Consider the following 18509-nt stretch of genomic DNA (forward strand, 5'->3'; position numbering starts at 1 on the left):
TCCTCCCCCCTTTAATTTTTTTTTGAAATGTGCTTATTTCTCAGTCAGCTGTCTAAGGATTTTGGTAAGATTTATCCACAGTTTCTCTGAGTAGTTTTCCTGCCTTTAATTCTTTGAGATACAAGTACTTTTATGTTACAGGAAATGAGGACAACAGAAAGCTACAGATCCCATGAATGTAAAAGTTGTCTTGAAGGCATGAAACAATTCAGCCCTAATTACAGCCAGCTGGAGCCTGCTCTCTTTGCAGAGATATTTAGATAATTAACCAAATACTGATGGATGCAAGACTCAAGTATGACACTACCACTAAGACATTCGACACTAATTTTTGTATCCATCACCAAAAACAAGCTCACTGCATATTATCAGCCTAAGTTTTGAAAATCAGCAACTAAGATAATGATGATTTTTTCCTTCTTTAAGCCTGGTGCTATCTTTCTTTAGCTGCAGAAGAAATGTCTTTTCCATTAGAAATGCAAACTAACACATTTTTATTAATTTAATTTCCCTTTCAGACCTGTGGATTCACCCAGTCTGAAGCTTAAATATGCTGAAGCCTCAACACTGCTGTAATAGAACCAAAAATGTTCTGATTGGCGTTATTATAGTGACACACATCTATTTCTCACATTATGCCATCTTCATAGCTGAGGGTTCATTTCTTCCTAAGCAAGAGCCAAACAGTACCATGCCAGAAGTCCAATATCCTGCCAGTGCATATACTGTGAAACTATTGCAAAAGAGGATGGCAGACACAGTGCTGAAGAAATCTGAAGTATTTGGAAGGTGGAATCACAGATGTGTTCTCTCCTGCTTACAACAAAAGACATTTTTTAGCTGTTTCACAAGCCTGAAAGAGGAAGTCAATACAACAAGAGAAAGTTGCCCTCCCCAATTCTGTTTTAAGTAATCCTTTCCCTGAAAATATGAATTTACAGACAGACACAATCCCTATGACTGACAGCTAGTCAGTATTGCACAGATGAGGAGAAAACATCTTGTCTCTTTTTATCTCATGGCAGCAACTGTGACTTTTATTTCTAGTTAGCAACTCAGGAACTCTACTGTGAAAAATGTGAAATATTTAAGTCTGGTAAAGACGTTGTTATAAAAACAAATACACCCCTAGAAGTTGTTGGTAGAGACACAGTGCAATGAGAAACATAACTAATCAATAATTCTTAGATCTTGGGTAGGGTTACAAAGAAGACAAACTTCACGCCTCTCGGTAGCATACTTGCAGTGTTCTTAAAAAATCAGGGTGGGGAGGCAAGAATCTGAAGAATCTGGAATATTCTTTTAATTTTTTACTTTATTTGTTCCCACACTGTCTTATCTAGCACTGAAAAAGAAACAATCCCAGTTATGTTTGCACCCTGCCTAACGTACTCCTTCAGAAGGGAAAGCCAGAACTTTGCTCAGTATCTTTGGAATGCCACTGTAACACAAATCACAAAACATCACCACAACAATGCCACCAAGTTATACTTCAGCTGGCACTTTTTCTCTGGAAAATATACAGACTTGGAAAGCACAGAATAATAATAAAATCAAAGAAAAGAAACTTAGGAAAAAAATAGGTTTACTCATATAAAGAATGACATACATGATAGCTGACAAAGAAAGCAAGCCAGGTATTTTTGGAATATTTTTGAAGCCTATTAAAAACCCTACCTATTCACCTATGAGGCATTAAAAAAATAAATATATATATATATGCTCATGTTTGTATTTAAGATAATGATGATTGGCCTAAAAAAAAAATAAAAAAAATTCATGCTTTGTATAGAACAAATGAAGAAAGACTTCATCTTGTTTCATCTTGTTTCTGAAGGTGATTCAGAGAATTACACTGAAGAGAGTTAAGGAAATGCTGCATTGTGGATAAATTGCTAAGAAATCCTTTGCATCTGAGAAGCTTACAGATATTTCTGTTATTTAACTTTGACAGGCAAGAGATGTTGCAGAAGCAACCTCCTGCACGAGGTGGATGCTGCAGTGTAGAGGGGGAAGCTCTCTCTGCCCAGAACCTGGGGCACCGGGACCCTCTGAGCCAGCACCAGCACCTTCCAGAGTTTCAGATCCACAGCTCAGCGACTGCTGAAGGAACTGGCAGAGGTGCAGACATCCTCAGCAGGCACAGTGTGCAGCACTGCCATCTCGATTCTCTTGCTCAGGGTATTTTTAGATGTGGCTGCTCTCTGTTCTCTCCTTCCCTCACTCTGCCCTTAATACTACCCAACAGTCAGACCTGGGATATTTACATCATCACCAATATGCCGTTTCCTAACAGGGACAGAGCTAATGGAACAACTTTGATTTACAGGTTGCAGTCTACAGTATTAGTACTATTTTTTCTGCTATAACCCTTGAGTGTCTGGGCAGCACTTTAGAAAAATTAACTTTTTTATGGCAACTGCACAGGTAATCTTTTCCAGAGCAATAAAAAGTGATTCTGATTCACACAACAATTCTCCTTGCTTGCAGCAGGTTCAAATGTGTTGATTATCGTTTTCAACCCCAGAAGTTTATGATTTTCTTAATTAGGAGGATCTGAGATTTGTTCAGTTTTGGGTTTCTTTTTTTTTTTTTCCTTGAAGAATGAGCAGGTGTTTCTTTCCAAGACCACATCACATAACAAGCTAGAGAAGAATGAAAGGACCCAGCATGAACAACACAAATCTAATTATCACCAACCAAAAGGCTGATAAATGAAGTGACAGAAGTAAAATACACTATTTTTACATGATGGAGATTAAAGCAGGGTGAACTTGTTATGAAGACTGAACAAACGAAACTTGGAGACCTCACCATAAAAAAGTCTTTTGCCTCCCTTGCACTGAAAATTCACAACTCCCACAAAAAGCAATGCCACCACCACAAAAAGAGCCAGGAGATCTGATACCCAGCACTGGAGTTGTTTTGATGTAAAATACAGGAGCCTTTTGCAAATGAAGAGCAGTGCTGGTTTGGAGCTTTGCAAATTTATGAGATGATTTTTCCATTTTCCTTGTCCTGCTTATTTGAACTTTCCAGGGAGAGGCATCAAACAGCACGAATTTAACAAAAACAAGCATCACTCTCCCTTTATCAAATGAACTGACAAGAAAAATATTTTTAACATACCTGTGATGGAACAGGTTTCAATTATAAGCAAAAGTGAAAATGGAGCCTAATGCAAGCTGGTGAAAAATCAGAATAGCCCTTTTGTGCGTAGGGACTTTTAAGAAATACTTTAATGTTACTGTTGCTTACTTTGTCAGTGTTTCCATTTTGAATCATCGGCTTCAGACATTTAAACCTCAACTGAAAAAGCCTGGTTGGAACCTGAAAAACTAGCAAGTCAGGTCTCAGGGGAAGAAAAAAGCCCTTTCTTAAATCCCCCAACCCAAACACAGCCTGAATACAGTATCCTTAGCTAACTTTGAGACAAAGCTAAAAATCCTAGGGTAACATTTTCCTTTGAATTACATATATTTAAAAAATAAAAAATAAAAACTTCAAACCCCATCTCCCTGGTTTAGCTGTAGAATTCTGCAGTTCTCACAGTACTGATGGGGAAGGCAGCTGGCAGTACACAGAACACTGTGTCTCTGCTCCCACAGCTTTTTCAAACTGCAAGTACAGAGTAATTGATACAGCAGTTTAAGTTTGGCAAACTGCTCAGGAAAGCACTAAGAAAATGCAAAGAAATGTAAAATCATTACAATAATACTTCTGTGGTCATTGTCTTAAAAATATATTTAAGCTAACAGCCCCTCCCTGTCTTCTGCAGGCACCTGGCTTTACCTACAGGTATACATCAATCACACCAGACTCTACTTCAGTGCCAGGATGTTATGTTCCTTCCTTGCTCTATGTGCCAAACCAAAGCGAAGAAACAAAGGCTTGTGTTGTTCCTTGGGGGAAAAAACAAAAGTGTTCTGCAGGAATTGGTGGCCAGTTTCCTTTCATGCACACATAGGGCTGCACTCTATAAGAGGAGTTAACCTATGCAAACACATTGGGAGTGTATTGTCCCTTCAATGGGAACTGTCCCTACAGAAATGTGTGTGGGTACTGCATGAGGGAGAGGAGGCTCATAATGGTTTCAGAGAAGTTCTGATGGTAAATGACTGTGTGGCTGGAGAATGCAGCAGGCTGGTGGGCAGAGGTGTGTTCAGCTGCCCATAACCTTCCATTGTTATTGAGAAGGTGGTGACTTCCTTGTCATTGAATCTTTCCCACTATTTTGCTCTTCCTTCCTGATGATAAATGCACTTTTTATTATTCTAACCAATTCAACACTGCTTTTAGAAGTTTTATCACTCATTTAGATTTCACTTGGTGAGTCAAGTGGAAAAAATGTGTTCTCAAGCTGAGAGAAAACCCTCCCATTTGAAATCCCTGAGCCAAGAACACCTCCCATACAGCATCCTCCAGCTGTTCTCAGAGGCAGAAAGAATCTGTTCACGTGGCAGCCTCTGTCACTTCCCACTGAGGCCACTCCAGAGCTTCTCAGGCAGGAAAGAGATCTGCCCAAAAACCAACACCTGCCTCCTCCCAGGCCTCCTGCCCAGCTCACCCAGCACTTGCTCAAACTACACAAACCTCTTAATGTTCAGACTATTAATATCTTCCTGTGCAAGCAGAGAATCTGTCACATAGCACAGCTACGTGATAGCGCTGTTCAAGGGCCTCCAATTGTCACTTTTATCAGCTAAATAACAGTACTTTAAATATAGCTACAATTATGTGAACCTGGAGCCATTATTGCTGGAAGATTTACAGTTACTGCTGTTTTGACAGAGGCTGGATGCATAAAGAAAGTTGCTTTGCCAGGCAGCACTTTACAAGGTAACAAACAAAACATCACATTTCAGTTTTCTAAGAGTTTTTCCTCTAAAATGATGATATGATGTATCTTCTCCTAACCTGCTGAATAAAGACCTGCCAAGATGCTACATTATCTTTAGTAAGAATGAGTAAGAGTGTGTGATTTACCTCATGCTGCTAATATTTCTGAGATCTTAAGTGCCTTACAGAAATCTAAATGCATATTGAAGTGCCCCAGGTCCTCAGCTTTTGCAAAATAAAGACATGAGAACCATTTTCTTCTCCTGTTCCCATTAGACACATCAATGAATTAGGAAATATATGTGCAAGCATTCAAAGAGAAAAAGATCACAGAGGTAAGGAGAAGAACAAGGTAAAAAAACCTTAGAAAGAGTAAAGTGAATTTGAAATCTTGCAGGAAAAGCATCTTTCTCATAAGCAATGTTTGAGCTTCCATCCCCATTCAGATGACAGGAACCTGCAAGTCCTCCCTTCGTGGCAATATGATGGGAGAAATTGACACTATACAAACAACTCTGGTTACAAACCAGGAAGTAAAGATGGGAAACCAAGTAAGCCAGCAGATACTAAAATACCAACTTCTTGCTAAGAAATGAAATTCATATCCAATTGGATTCATCCAGTGTTTGGCTCTTTTAAGATTACACTATTTAAACTCAGGTAGAAGTAAACTGACACTCTCTATAACCCATGCAAATTATTTTACAATACGGTACTGAGGAAATAAAAAGATGTCAGAAAACTCAGTTACCACTTAAGTTTGAGGCTTTTCATCCATTCCAATGCCAATGGTTGACTTTGCAAAACTTTCCGCAGCCACTGGCAATAAATCTCACTGAAAAGTTGAGAAGTTCCTACTTTTCCAGACAAATTTGCTTCCTCCTCTCTTCATGACTTCAGGACAGCAACATTTTCTGTAAAAAGCAGACAGTTATGTTATTTTAAACAATTCCAGATGTGATTTATTGCTAATTTTTCTTCTTTAGTGATCATCTGATCTCTTAAATGCTTCAAGAGCCACATAGAAAGACACCTGAAATCCTGTCAGGATTCTGGCTGCATAGCTGGCGTGCCTCCTTAGCATTTAAATTCCTTTTCTGAACCCCAGGAGCATACTGCTGCAGTATCCTTTTAATCTTATCTGCCATATAGCCACACAACCAGCTTTGCAGTAAAAGCATGGGTTGGAGCACACACTGTGAAGAAGGGCCTGCAGAGCTAGCTAGGGTAACTGAGGACTTTTCCTAGGAAAAGGATCAATCTCAGCTATTTTCATGTTTTTAATTACAGTTTCCAGACAATACATAGAGAATGACCTAGGAAAAAAGAATGAACTAGACTAGCTGCATGTATTACATGTGTTAACAGAACAAAAGCACACAGGTTTGTGTCACTTATGTTTGCATATAAGCAGTTCATGGTGTTTAGACCTTCATACCAATAAGTTACTCACCTTAGCCCAGTGTAACTGAGCATTCTAGGCATGCTCATCTCCTAACAGAGGAGCAGAAAACATTTGTATTCTAACAGTGTCCAGGCTGTGCCTTTAACATTCTCAGAGGTCCCTTGAGTCACTCTAGGAGACAGCGCTGCCTGGTTCATTGTGGGTTTTGTTTGTGGGTTCATTTCTTTAGACCCTCCCTGCCCCTTCCCCCCAATTATTTGGCTACCATGACTTCAAATATGAACACACTGATGGATTACAAAGTTGCTAGGAAGAAAGTAAACATGAAGGTCCCCCCAAATTATTTGTATTATGAAAGCCAGAAGTAACATGGAGCAAAGTGCTTTATAACTTCTGGGAAAAGAAGTTACAGTCTGGTGGTGGTGATGAGCAGCACAAGCTAAACCATCAACTGCTGAGCAGCATCAGCAAAGCACCCTGACAGCTGTTATCACATCAAAATCATTGGGTTTGATATCTGAAAGGAAGACTTTGTAATAGCTTTGCAGAGGTGAGAACCAACAGGTGAGAAGATTAAGAGACATCATAACAGAAATCACAAGATGTGCTTAAAAATATAATTAATGAGCAAAGTAAATACTCTCCCAGTGAAGGCAGATAAAGGACTAGTCACTCATTTAGTCTTCAACTTCTGGCTCATCATCTAAGAAGATATTTGACATAAGTCTGGAGAGGATTTAATGTTTTGCTCCCAAGATGTCCAAGAGTTACCAACCCATTTGCTTCTGCAGGTGGGATTAGCCAGAAATGTGGCACAGGGGAGGAACAGAAAAGAGAACAGAGCTCTGCAAAATGGTAGAAAATAGTGAACATTGCAGCCTCATGGTTCCCAGGTCTGTTATTCCAGAAACTTATCCCAACTAAAACCAAAACTAACAAAATCTTACCAAGCCAGCCACACTCATATTTATAACTTGTGTTACTTCTTTAAATGTAGAGAAACTCGAATCCTACAATAAAATATCAACATCCATTTTCTAATTTCAGTGCACAAAGGCATTTTTACTTCTAAAATTCTGCAGATTTCACACAGCAGTAGTGAAGGAGTTTGCTTTGCCATTTGTACCTGAAGCAGGGAGGGAACTTCTATGAGGGCACACAGTGATATGATAAGGGGCAATGGCTTTAAACTGGAAGAGTTTAAACTGGGTTTAGGTTAGACATGAGGAAGAAATTCTTTTCTGTGGGGGTGTTAAGACACTGGCACAGGCTGGCCACAGAAACTGTGGATGCCCCATCCCTGGAAGTGTTCAAAGCCAGGCTGGATGGGGCTTGGAGCAACAACCTGGTCTAGAGGGAGGTATCCCTGCCCATGCAGGGGGGCTGGAACTGGATGGGCTTTCAGGTGTCTTCTAACACAACCCATTCTATGAATCTATGAACTGCAGAGCAGTATGTGCAGGCAGCAACCCTATGCACAGATCATTAAATGGAAAACACAGTTCAGGAGGTTGTCTTTTTAGTTAGAGTAGCAGCTGACACATGGTAAACACACAGTGAGGTTTACTAAATGATATCTAAGGTTCCTTCCAACCTAAACCATCCTTTATTCTAAGATTTGCTCTTTCTTGCAGAATTATACTCCAAGAGCTCTGGCACACCTGGAGATAATCTCTTGTGGTTCGTGAGGAACACTTAGGAGCTTTTTAAAAGCATGTTGCATATTAAAAGGTAGCGAAGTGAATGGGTGATATGGAAATCATATATACAAGTTATTATTGTACTTGCAAACAACACATTGACTTAAAAATGCAATTTAGTACTCAAAAAGAAGAATCAAATCATGGCACAAACCCTGACCACACTATATTTACTTCTAGTTCAGTACTATTCATTAATTTACAGCACTGTAAGTTAACTGACAAAGATTACATTAAATCCTTCCTTTTAGCTGTGGCTCTGTATTTATTGGACAATAAACATGGACAGAATAAATGAAGATGTAGATAAATCCCTCTCTCAATCTTTTCCCCTTGGCTTTTGACAGAGGCTGCAGGCAGTAGAAAAGAGCTGCCATGTGACTCAGTCCCACACAAGCTGTCCTCACAAAACAAAGAGTGAGGAATGCTAAACAAATGAATCACAAGCCATTTCTGCAAAACACCCATCCCTTCCTTTCTAGCAACTGCCAACGCTGGGAGCTATCGGCCCTGTCAATCTGAGTGACAGCCCATGAATAAAAGGGCATCTATTTGAAGCCCAGGGAACTATGGCTAACTGTGTAAAGAGGCAAAAACTGAAGCAAATCCACAAGGAAACAAAGCCCCGACTTGGGAAATATTTTTCCTATTGATGCTGACTGCAAGTGAACCCTTCAAGGGCTATGAATGAGTGGTGATACTTTGGCATTCTGTGCACTGCCTCATTTTTAGCATCAGAGCTACTCTTAGCTTTCAGCTGGCTATCAGATTTGCCAAGCTAGTAGGATTCTGGCAACATTGATGCTGTTTAGTAGATCAGCATATTGATATCTTGGACACAAACCCCTGTAAAAACACAATTATAAATCTGCATGTAATGTTATTCTCTTTGCATGATACAGCAGAGAGAAGGGAACCAGTTTTCTTCCACGCTGACTGCATGAGCACGGGGGTCAGTGAGCAGCTGCATGAGCACAGGGTCAATATCAACAACTCAAACATTTCAGCAGACCATGGGACTTCCATCAAGAAACCATCAGGGTCAATCTTGAAGGAGATGGAGAGAGGGAGTGAATCAGTAGAGGGAATGTGCTTTCCTTTACAGATATGCTTTTCATATAAATTCATAGATGTACAGGAGAGGAGACACGGGAAAAAAGGAGTCTAAAAGTAAAAATGTTGTTACTTTTAAAAACGTTAAATATAGAATTAATAGATTGTTTAAAATAGAACTTATTCATGGAGACAAAGGAAGTATTTAATGACTTGCTCATGCTTAAGAACTCTTAAAACCAAGTATCTGTTAGTCATGCATCTGAAGGATTTGCTGCTCCTGAGCTACTGATTTGAAAAGGTTTTAGCACTGCAAAATGAAGACACATCCCAGAGGGCTACTGCTCTGGCCAGTGTGCTATCAGAACACTATTCCTTTCATTGAAGAAAGGAAAAATTTCAAAAAGGAGGAAAAAAACCCCAGGGATTCATGGCTTTGGTTCTGGAAATGAGGTGGAAATAATGTCCTCTGCACCCAAGGACCACCAGCTATCTGTCTTGTAGGCTTCATCATCCATGATGTCAAAGCCCAACTCTGAACACACATCTACCATTCTGTGACCACATCCTGCTGACTCAGAAATACTAAATCTTAAAGCTGTAGTAGCCATTGGAAAAAGGTGGAAACTGAGTCTGCACAACACAAACCTAGCAATTGTGTCACAGGTATGTGCACTGGGAACATATTTTCTTTTACCAAGTAAAATATCTTGCTATGAGCTACCAAGACGAAAAATCAAGATCAAGATACTGGACAGGGCACATATGAACTGAAATGCTTAAAACTAAAAACCAGTTACCCTCATCCTTCCTCAAAAGAGCTACCAAGGACTATACAGCTGCAGCTGCAGCTTTCCTACTGCCATTTTTATTCATTAATTTTTGGCCTAATATTACAGATGTAACAGAGGGAAAAGTCAGCAAAAAAGACAGAAGGTACTACTAGCCATGAATCCTTATGAATTAATTATGTAGTTCAAACTTCTTACAGGTTAAAGAAACACATGGTTTATTAAAGCTTGGAAGAGAGTTTCAAGCTTAGCAGAAGGAATTAGTAACTTCACAAGGAGCTATGCACTGCTGTGAGGGAAGCTATGGGATAAAAGACAGGAAAAGGAGCAGCAACTGCCAACAAAGCAACACAAGTCTTTGTGTTTACTGCTCTTTGTTGTGACAGCAAGAAAAATTTCTACAGAAAACTTAGGCTCTTGCTGATATTTCACAGTCACAAAAATCTTAGGAATATCTTCATGTGGCCTCCTAGAGGAGGTCTCTTGGGACAGTGATAGAAGCTTCAGGTAGCAATATAGAATCATAGAATTGGCTGGGTTGGAAGGGACCTCAGAGATCATCAAGTCCAACCCTTGATCCACTCCCCCCGTGGTTCCCAGCCCATGGCACTCAGTGCCACATCCAGGCTCTTTGGAAAGATCTCCAGACACAGAGAATCCACTACTTCCCTGGGCAGCCCATTCCAATGCCTGATCACCCTCTCCAGAAAGAAATTCTTTCTCATCTCCAACCTAAACCTCCCCTATGGACACAGGGACACAGGAAAAAGAACAATCAGCAGCACTACAGCAACAGGAAGAAATGAAAGCAACAATTAAAACCCCACCCAACCCCAAGCACTCAAATGGCTGTTTATTCACAAACTAAACCCAAAACTTGCACTGGGATTACATTTTGACTCTCAATTCACTCCCCCCCCCCCCTCCACCACCACACTCCTTTGCTGTTTGCCGAGTTTTATTAGAACCATCTGTGAGATCCTCCTCTTCCAGTTTCTGATGTCTGGTAATCTGGCAGCTGCACTTCCTCATCCACTTAAAAAAATATCTTTGTTTCATAGTTGTCGAGACAGAAGGCCTTTGACAGGCTAAAAATTATCTCTAAAATCAACAAAGAAACCACATCCTATGCTGTGCTTTACAGATTAAAGGGAAAGAATGGAAGTTGGAGAACATACATATTTTTAATGGGAAAATAAATGAAGGTTTTAGGGATCAAGAAATTTTTTAACAATGCAATTTATCTGACAAAAATTACAATCTGCTGAAGTACAGCAAGATGCCAGTGCAGAACCAAGATTGTCATTATCATAGACTGATAGAAGCAAAAGAGATGCAGACAATTATTTCCCTACAGCATCTCACCTCATAAAATCCTTCTGCATAATGCTCCTAAAACATATTTATGCACTTGTAGGTAGAGATACACATATTGCAGCCAGGCAATTCTTCCTGACAAGGTAAGTTCTGCCCATAGTGTATGATTGGGCACGTTGGCACTGATGGAAAATGGCAAAAGTTGCTGTGGTTTAAGGTTGTCCTGGTATTTTTCTCCTTCAGAATGTTTCTGCAGAAGCACGTGCCTACCTGCACAAGAACTGCATAACCTTAACTTCTGGAGGAAGAGAATGGCTGAAAGACTTTTCCAGGTTTCACCAAATCATCTCAGACAACTTGGTTAAAAATAAAAATATGCACTTCAAGTGTGAACAAAAAACACTGCTTGAGATTTGGGGAACTTCTTGATATGAACATTTATGAACATTTACTTTGCTCTTCCCATGCTGTTGCTATTTGAAAGGTAACTAACAAATACAGGCAACATTAAACTGCTGTCAAATAATGTTTGTACCAGAGTAAATATGAAGCACATGAGAAATTAACTGGGCTGCTCAAAACTTCCCCTGAGCTACTTCATTACTGGAAATAACTTTCTCCACACATGGGAAAAAAAAAAAAAAAAGATTGCATACAACTATAAATCATGTCTATGAGCCTTGTTGTCTTTAGTCATGACCTTTCTGTTTTCCAGAGACTAGAGCCCATGCCTTCCCTGACGAAATTCTTAATTCCATGCTTAAATAAACAAGACCATTTGAAGTTTCTCAAGTATTCAGAGTTTGAGAAGACTTCTACAGCTTCATACATCAGCATTTGCCTATTTTCTTCCCACTCTTTCCTTTCAATCATAAAAGAACTCTCTTTGACTTTAAATAAATGTATTAAACAGTATTTCAAAATTGTCACGAAGAAATTGGCTCATCTCCTCCATAAAACACCAGACAAAGGAAAGATATTTTACTCACAACAAGCTCTGCAAAAAGGATGCAAACGTAATAATTTGAGCTGGAAGATGATGCAAGGGAGACTTTAAAGGTGGCTTCAGAAGCTCTAGAAACAGTACTGTTCATCTAACTTTATAGACCTCATATGCAATTAAAAATCAAGTACACATAAAAAGATCTACATTAAAAGTCATACATACATCTCAAATAATAATATCAAAAACTGTCCTAGAATCTCCCAGAACTAATGAAAACCACAGAGTGAGTGGATGATTAAGAGTTGCATATGTGTGTGATCAACTATGAGACATTTTGAATAAAATACTGAGCATTACTTCTGCTAGTAACAACATGTCACATTACTTCTGTTAGTACAGAAGTAACGTTCTTCACTGGCTTAGTATTTATGGTTAAAAAAAAAAAAAAAAAGTACCTTCCTAAAGTTGGAATTTAAACAGAACAGAAGTTTGAAAGAAAAAACTTTAAAGTTCTGTTCACTCCATCTTTTGTATTTGAAAAATATCATTTGGTTTAAATCACTCTTACAAACCTCTTCCCAGGTCACCTTTGATCTTTACAGAATACATGTATTTATATAAGCTAGCAATAACAACAACAAAAATGCAATTTTAAAAAAAGAACATTCGTCTTTCAAGGTATTATGAATATATTTATCCAAAATTGCAAACAAAAGAATGCTTGCAGCCATAAAAATAAAATTACCTTGGTCCAAATGCCATTTTTCTTGCTCTTGTATACATAATGTTGATTCCCTGGTTCCAATTCAACAAAGATAGCCATGAAATGCCCCTCTATTGCCTGATACAACTCCAGGGCTGCATCTCAACCAGAGTACCATCAACACCCAACCTCAGCCCATGGCTGCCAACACCCCCCCCACAGGGCCAAACACTCACAGATGTATCACAAACTTAACCAAAAATCTTCTGAACTGCGACATGGAGAGAAACTGGCAGGCTGAGCATGTCTGGCCTTCTCCTTATAAACTCCACTCATATAAAATGTCACAGAATGGATTTCCTGAGAGGAGGGATCTGTTTTAAGCCTGAACAGGTCATATCACATACAAAAAGCAAATGGTCAGTCCCCATCACCAGTGTGCTTGCAAAAATGTTCTGTACAGCTGCAACCTGAGCAGCAAAATCAACACAGTCTGAACTCCAACACCTCTTTCTTTCTTGGGCATATCACTTCCAAAAGGACAGGAGGTTAACACACAGTTTCCACATCCACTTGCACTCAAACTACCCCTCTCAGTGTGGGTTGCCACAGAGAGATTCAGCCCAGAAAACTGACTCAGCTTTAACACAAAACATCACTTGAGCCCAGAAAGCCAGAGCACCCTGGGAGAGAAGGGCTTGTGGCTGCAAGCAGCATCCTGGACAAAGCTGGAACATTCCAGAGATGTGTTGTACTCAGCTCTTCCCACAGCTATGGCCAGACAAAGGAAACTTAATTCAGCAGGAAGCTCTAGAGAAGAGCTTTAGCTGAATTTTTGCAATCACTGAAGTCAGGCACTCCATCTTTTACTTAAATGTTAAGCTGCAGACACGGGCCATTACTCAAAATTCCTTCTCTTTCTAATAGTTTTACCAGCATTGACATTTCAGAGCACTATTATTTAAAGTCTGGTCTGGACAAGACTTCACACTAATCTTCAAGAAAATTATTTTTGGAAGACTATGGTAAAATACCTCCCAGATATTGCTATCATTTGTCAAAGCTTTACCTAAAAGCAGGTATTAAGATAAATGAAATTGATCAGAAATGGAGTACTTCCAGGAACATAAATGATGGTTAAATTAAGTTTGTGACAAGGGCCAATGCACACATTTTGACTTCTCAAGGGATACTATCTGATCTTGCATCAAAAAAGGCACTAATATAATACATCAAAGCTAAAGCAAGAAACTACAGCAGAAAAGCAAATGGATTTGGTTGGAATAGACAGAAGAGAAAGAAATGCATCAAGTGCTCCTGGCATTGAATTATGAAGAATGTCAGAAAATGAACATCAGCTCAGTTAAAACGAGCACAACTTAAGGGTCAATCAAGAGTATAATTTACAGTGCTCTGAACAGAAAATCTAAATGAACACAGACAAATGTTCACAGAACTAGTAGTAGTGTTTGCTGAAAAGGCACCTTAAGACAAAACATTACTGGAAGTGAGAGTAAAACATACAGCAGACATCTGAGGGCATAAGAAAGAGGCTTTACAAGTTCTTGCTGTGCTATTTCTCTCCCCTCAAGTATTTTAAGGCACTTACTCTAGTTGTGACTGCAGTTTAAAATAATGCTGGAAATAAACCAGAGCTGTAAGAGGGAGCTGCAAGGACTACTCAGCCCTGAAATACGTTAAGATGTGCACTGGGCATTCAGGTAACACAGAATTCAACAAGTGTTCAATAGCTCAAGGTTTTTCCTTCAGAGTTATCTGACTGTTTCTTGCCTGTGATCTGCACTGTTCTGCCATGCTATTTGTGCAGTGTAAGATAACATTCCACTGTTTAAAACCAACTTTGCCACAGCATTTGAACCGAGCCCAACAGGGAAATTTAGAAGCATAATCCCTCCATCATCTCCATCTTTTCAAACACTGAAAAAAAGGCAAATAATTTCTTTTAACTCTTAAGAGAGTCAGGTTGGGCATAAAGTGGTTTTGGCAGCTACACAGACTAAAGTGTGTAAAACATTTGGGAGCACTTGGTACTGTGCAATATGGAAACAGTGGAAAGAGGCAAGGTCAGCAGACAACACACTGCCAGGATTGTTCTGGTTTGCCCTTAGACTAAACACAGCTTAGCAGCAGCATCACTCCATGCTTCTAAATAGGACATCATTTTCTCAAAAAAAAAGTATTAAAAGGATAATACTGAAGACTCATATCAAACAATGTTTAAGATTTATACATGTGTTGTTACAGAACTTGAATGAAAAGGAAGAATCTGAGAAGCTTTAATTCTAAATTCTATTGCCAAAGAAATTTTATTCTTTTCCTGAAGGTTTCAAATAAAAAAAAGATAAAATAAGGTTAAAAAAGTACTAAAAATCGAGTATGAATAAATATAAAAACATAGCTGAAAAGCCACACCTGAGAAGCAGCTCAGTGAGTATACACAAATGGGTAATAGTGATAAGGAAGGAATTCTGGGTCAAAAATAAGAACTGCTGCTGCACAGGAGCAGTTTGAGAGATTGGTGCAGAACACAGGGCCAAAGTGACATGGCAAAAATTAGCTAAAGAAATTACCCAGGCTGAAATGACCTCAGTGAATGTCATGCTTCCATAAAACAGTTAATAAAGCTGCAAAAAAAGCTGTTAAATTATCCTCTAGAAAATTATTTTATGTTATTTCAGCATACAGTTCCAAATTGGAAAAGCTGAAGTAACATGTTACTTTTTCAAACATTTATTTCTAAGCACAGATTTTGGGACAGAGAAGTGAATTGTCATGAATAAGTAAGAGTGCTCCACCTGGGCAGTGGAGTAAGTAAGTCTTACCTGACCATAACAGACTTCACCTAAGAAGGGATGATGTGATACAGGAGATGACATTTGGAATAACAGAGAAACTGCAGATTAAGCAAAGCTGTGAAATACCAAAGAGGTTGAAAGGAAGACCATTAGGGTCATAAATACCCCAAGAAAAGCCCCAGGGAGGAAAAAATTATTTACAAGATGGTAGCAGCCTAGCAGATCAGACCAAAAGTCCAATCTGCACATTAATCTGCTTCTGGCAGCAGCCCAGAGCATAAAGGCATCAACACCAACAACTTCTCCAAGCCCTTTTCCAATCTCCAGCAATTTGCAGTTCAGAGACTTCCTGAGAAAGTATCTTTGCACTTGATAGCCTCTCATGCAATTCTCCTTCATATATTCATCCACTCACCTTTTGGACCCATTTATAATTTCATATTCACAACATCCTGTGGAAGGACATTCCACAGCTGAACAGCTTTGTCTGATGTACCTTTGTGCCTTTGGTATGAGCTGCCAGGTTCTTGGGGGGAGGGGGGGGAAGGGCAGGAACAAATAAACTTCCTTTGTATCACCTCTATTTACTTCTTCCCGTGCCATTTGGTTTGTGATTCTTTTCCAGGCTTCCTTCAACTTGATTTCCAGTTTTAAGAACCCTTCTGTATGTGATCAGTCTGAGTGGATTCTGCTCCATGCCTCCAACTCTCCATCCTATGTTCTTTTTTTGTGTTCAAGTTAGACTGTATGTCACACTTAGATGCCTTTCAGAGGAAGGTAAAAGAATTTTAGAGTAATGAGAACAGAGGGGCATGTCTAAAGCTGGAGCAAGTATTTCAGTGGAAAACACACAGAGAAAACAAATGAAGGCTTAGTGTGATGCTAAGCAAGCAACAGAAAAGTCCAAGCACTATTGGAAGAAAATTTAAAATAGGGAAAAATCTTTTAAGTTTTGTATCTTTTAAGTCTTTTAATCTTTTAAGTTTTTGTATTCAAATAGTTTTTCTGTGCCTTCATGCTTTACAGATCTGAAGTAACTTGTGTGCTCTGTTTTCCCCTCAGATGAGCACTTCCCTGTGTTTTGTAAAGTTCTTCCCCATTCATAAAGAAATAACCATGCTCAGGGCAGTGCACTAATGATACTCTGGATTCTAATTCTATTCTTATTTATCAAGGGAGGAAATAAAATAATGGAAGTGAAATAGATTGCAAATAAATGGACAGTGGTAAAGAAGGATGAAGAAAGATAACTGGTCATCTTAGACAGTTTCAAGTGTAGTATCTGGAACTTACTTTTATTTTCCTGTATTACAACCCAACTGGGTTCTTAATCATTCACTTCCAAAAGTACAAGCTATTCAGAAAACACTGGAAAATTCATTTGCATCTAATACACTGGTCAGATTCTACAAACTGGCTCCCCATAGACCTGGAATGCCCCAAGGTCACCATTGCCTGCACCAAAATGACACTGAGCAACCTGACAAAGTTGCTTTTCTCAGCTTACTCTGACCTGATTGTACACTGGTGGTCCAGTAGGAACCAGCTTGTTGCATCTGGTTTTTAGCAAGAGTATTTAATGGATTCCAGCTGAGGTCAGGTAAGGTCACTTCAAGTACAGTCCTCCTAGGGTAAACATCTTGTATTAAGAAAATGCTTCAAAATATACTCACTGCAGGCTCTGCACATACATATTTAGTTTTCCTCTCTTTTGTAAGCTTCTGCAGAGGGTCAAGTGTAAGGGCAAGAGGCTTGGTGTTCCAGTGATTCAGATTGTTCATTTGCTGCTACAAAATGTGTTCTATTAGCATTTTTGAAGGAACTGCCCCCCTTTGAATCTCCAGTATCTCAGATGCCAAAGTCAACTATTAAAAAAAAAAAAAATCCCACAGGAGAGACGCATGGAACGGATTCCCTTCTATTGTATCCCTGGGTTATAGAACCTCACACAATCATTTTAGAGTGAATTTCTTCAAATCAAAAATATGCTCATAAATGTAAGCTGCATTAAAAATGCTGGTTCCTGTTATTTCATTAAAAAATACCTGCAGGTGTCATTCATAAAAGTATTTTATAATTCTTGTTGTCTGCCCAAGCAACATCTATTTGTTTGTTAAATCTCAGCAAGTATATTTCAGATTTTCCCAAGAACAAGACAGAGGGGGGGAAATAACTTTTTCCAGAGCTACCACATCACAATTGAGATTTCCTGGTAAGGATTTCACTTTAAAATCTAATTTTTGTGCTTGCAGAATTTTTTCCCACTTTCATAAAGCTCCTCTACTTTGACAGAGTTATATGGGTTTGAAAAATAATGCCCTTTTTTGCCTTTGCAGCAGACCATATGAAGTGTTGATAAAAATCCATCATTTACTAAATACACTTCAGGATGCTTGGAACTAGGGAAGGGGAATTTGCCCTAGAGCCAAGCAGGACAAAGCTGGAAGAAGCACTAGGTTTTCCACATATAACTGCAGTTGAAAATATGCACATAAATTGGAGAAAACCCAGTGATATTTGCAGACTATGTAGCACTTTAGGTGTGTTAAAACTTTTCATTGTTTGACTTCATAAGCTTAATACTGCTCTGAACAGCTACACTAGATTAGCAGGCAGTAGAAATAAAATGAGTGTATTGTGCTGGTGCTCAGCAACGTTTGCAGTGGGGAATTGTTCACATCTCTCTGCTCCCACTCTGCATAAATGTATCAAACATCTGAACTGCTGCTCTGCCACAATTTTCCTACTGTAATCTGCCACCTATTATTCTCTCAAACCCCATCTGCAGGTCATTTTTCTCCCAAATGAGCTGGTTAAAATTCCTTATGCTTTTTTCTTTTAAGCTTTTCAAATAGTCCAGCATTAACTGACATGAATTTATTTTAACCATTTATTTAAAATAACAATATTTCTGTATTGCTGCAGCTTATCAGCTCTGA

The 18509-nt window shown here is 39.0% G+C and overlaps 1 protein-coding gene across 2 annotated transcripts in view; it reads right to left on the reverse strand.

Annotated features, from left to right (window-relative positions):
• Positions 1 to 18509, reverse strand: part of PEAK1 (pseudopodium enriched atypical kinase 1) — a 106235-nt gene that overhangs the window by 51751 nt on the left and 35975 nt on the right. For both annotated transcript variants that reach the window (XM_030456964.1, XM_030456963.1), the window contains exon 2: positions 5591 to 5753. The gene's annotated coding sequence lies outside the window, so the exon portion shown is untranslated. The remainder of the gene's footprint in view (positions 1 to 5590; positions 5754 to 18509) is intronic.

The sequence above is a fragment of the Calypte anna genome, chromosome 10 (genome assembly GCF_003957555.1).
Source record: "Calypte anna isolate BGI_N300 chromosome 10, bCalAnn1_v1.p, whole genome shotgun sequence".
Taxonomy (NCBI): domain Eukaryota; kingdom Metazoa; phylum Chordata; class Aves; order Apodiformes; family Trochilidae; genus Calypte; species Calypte anna.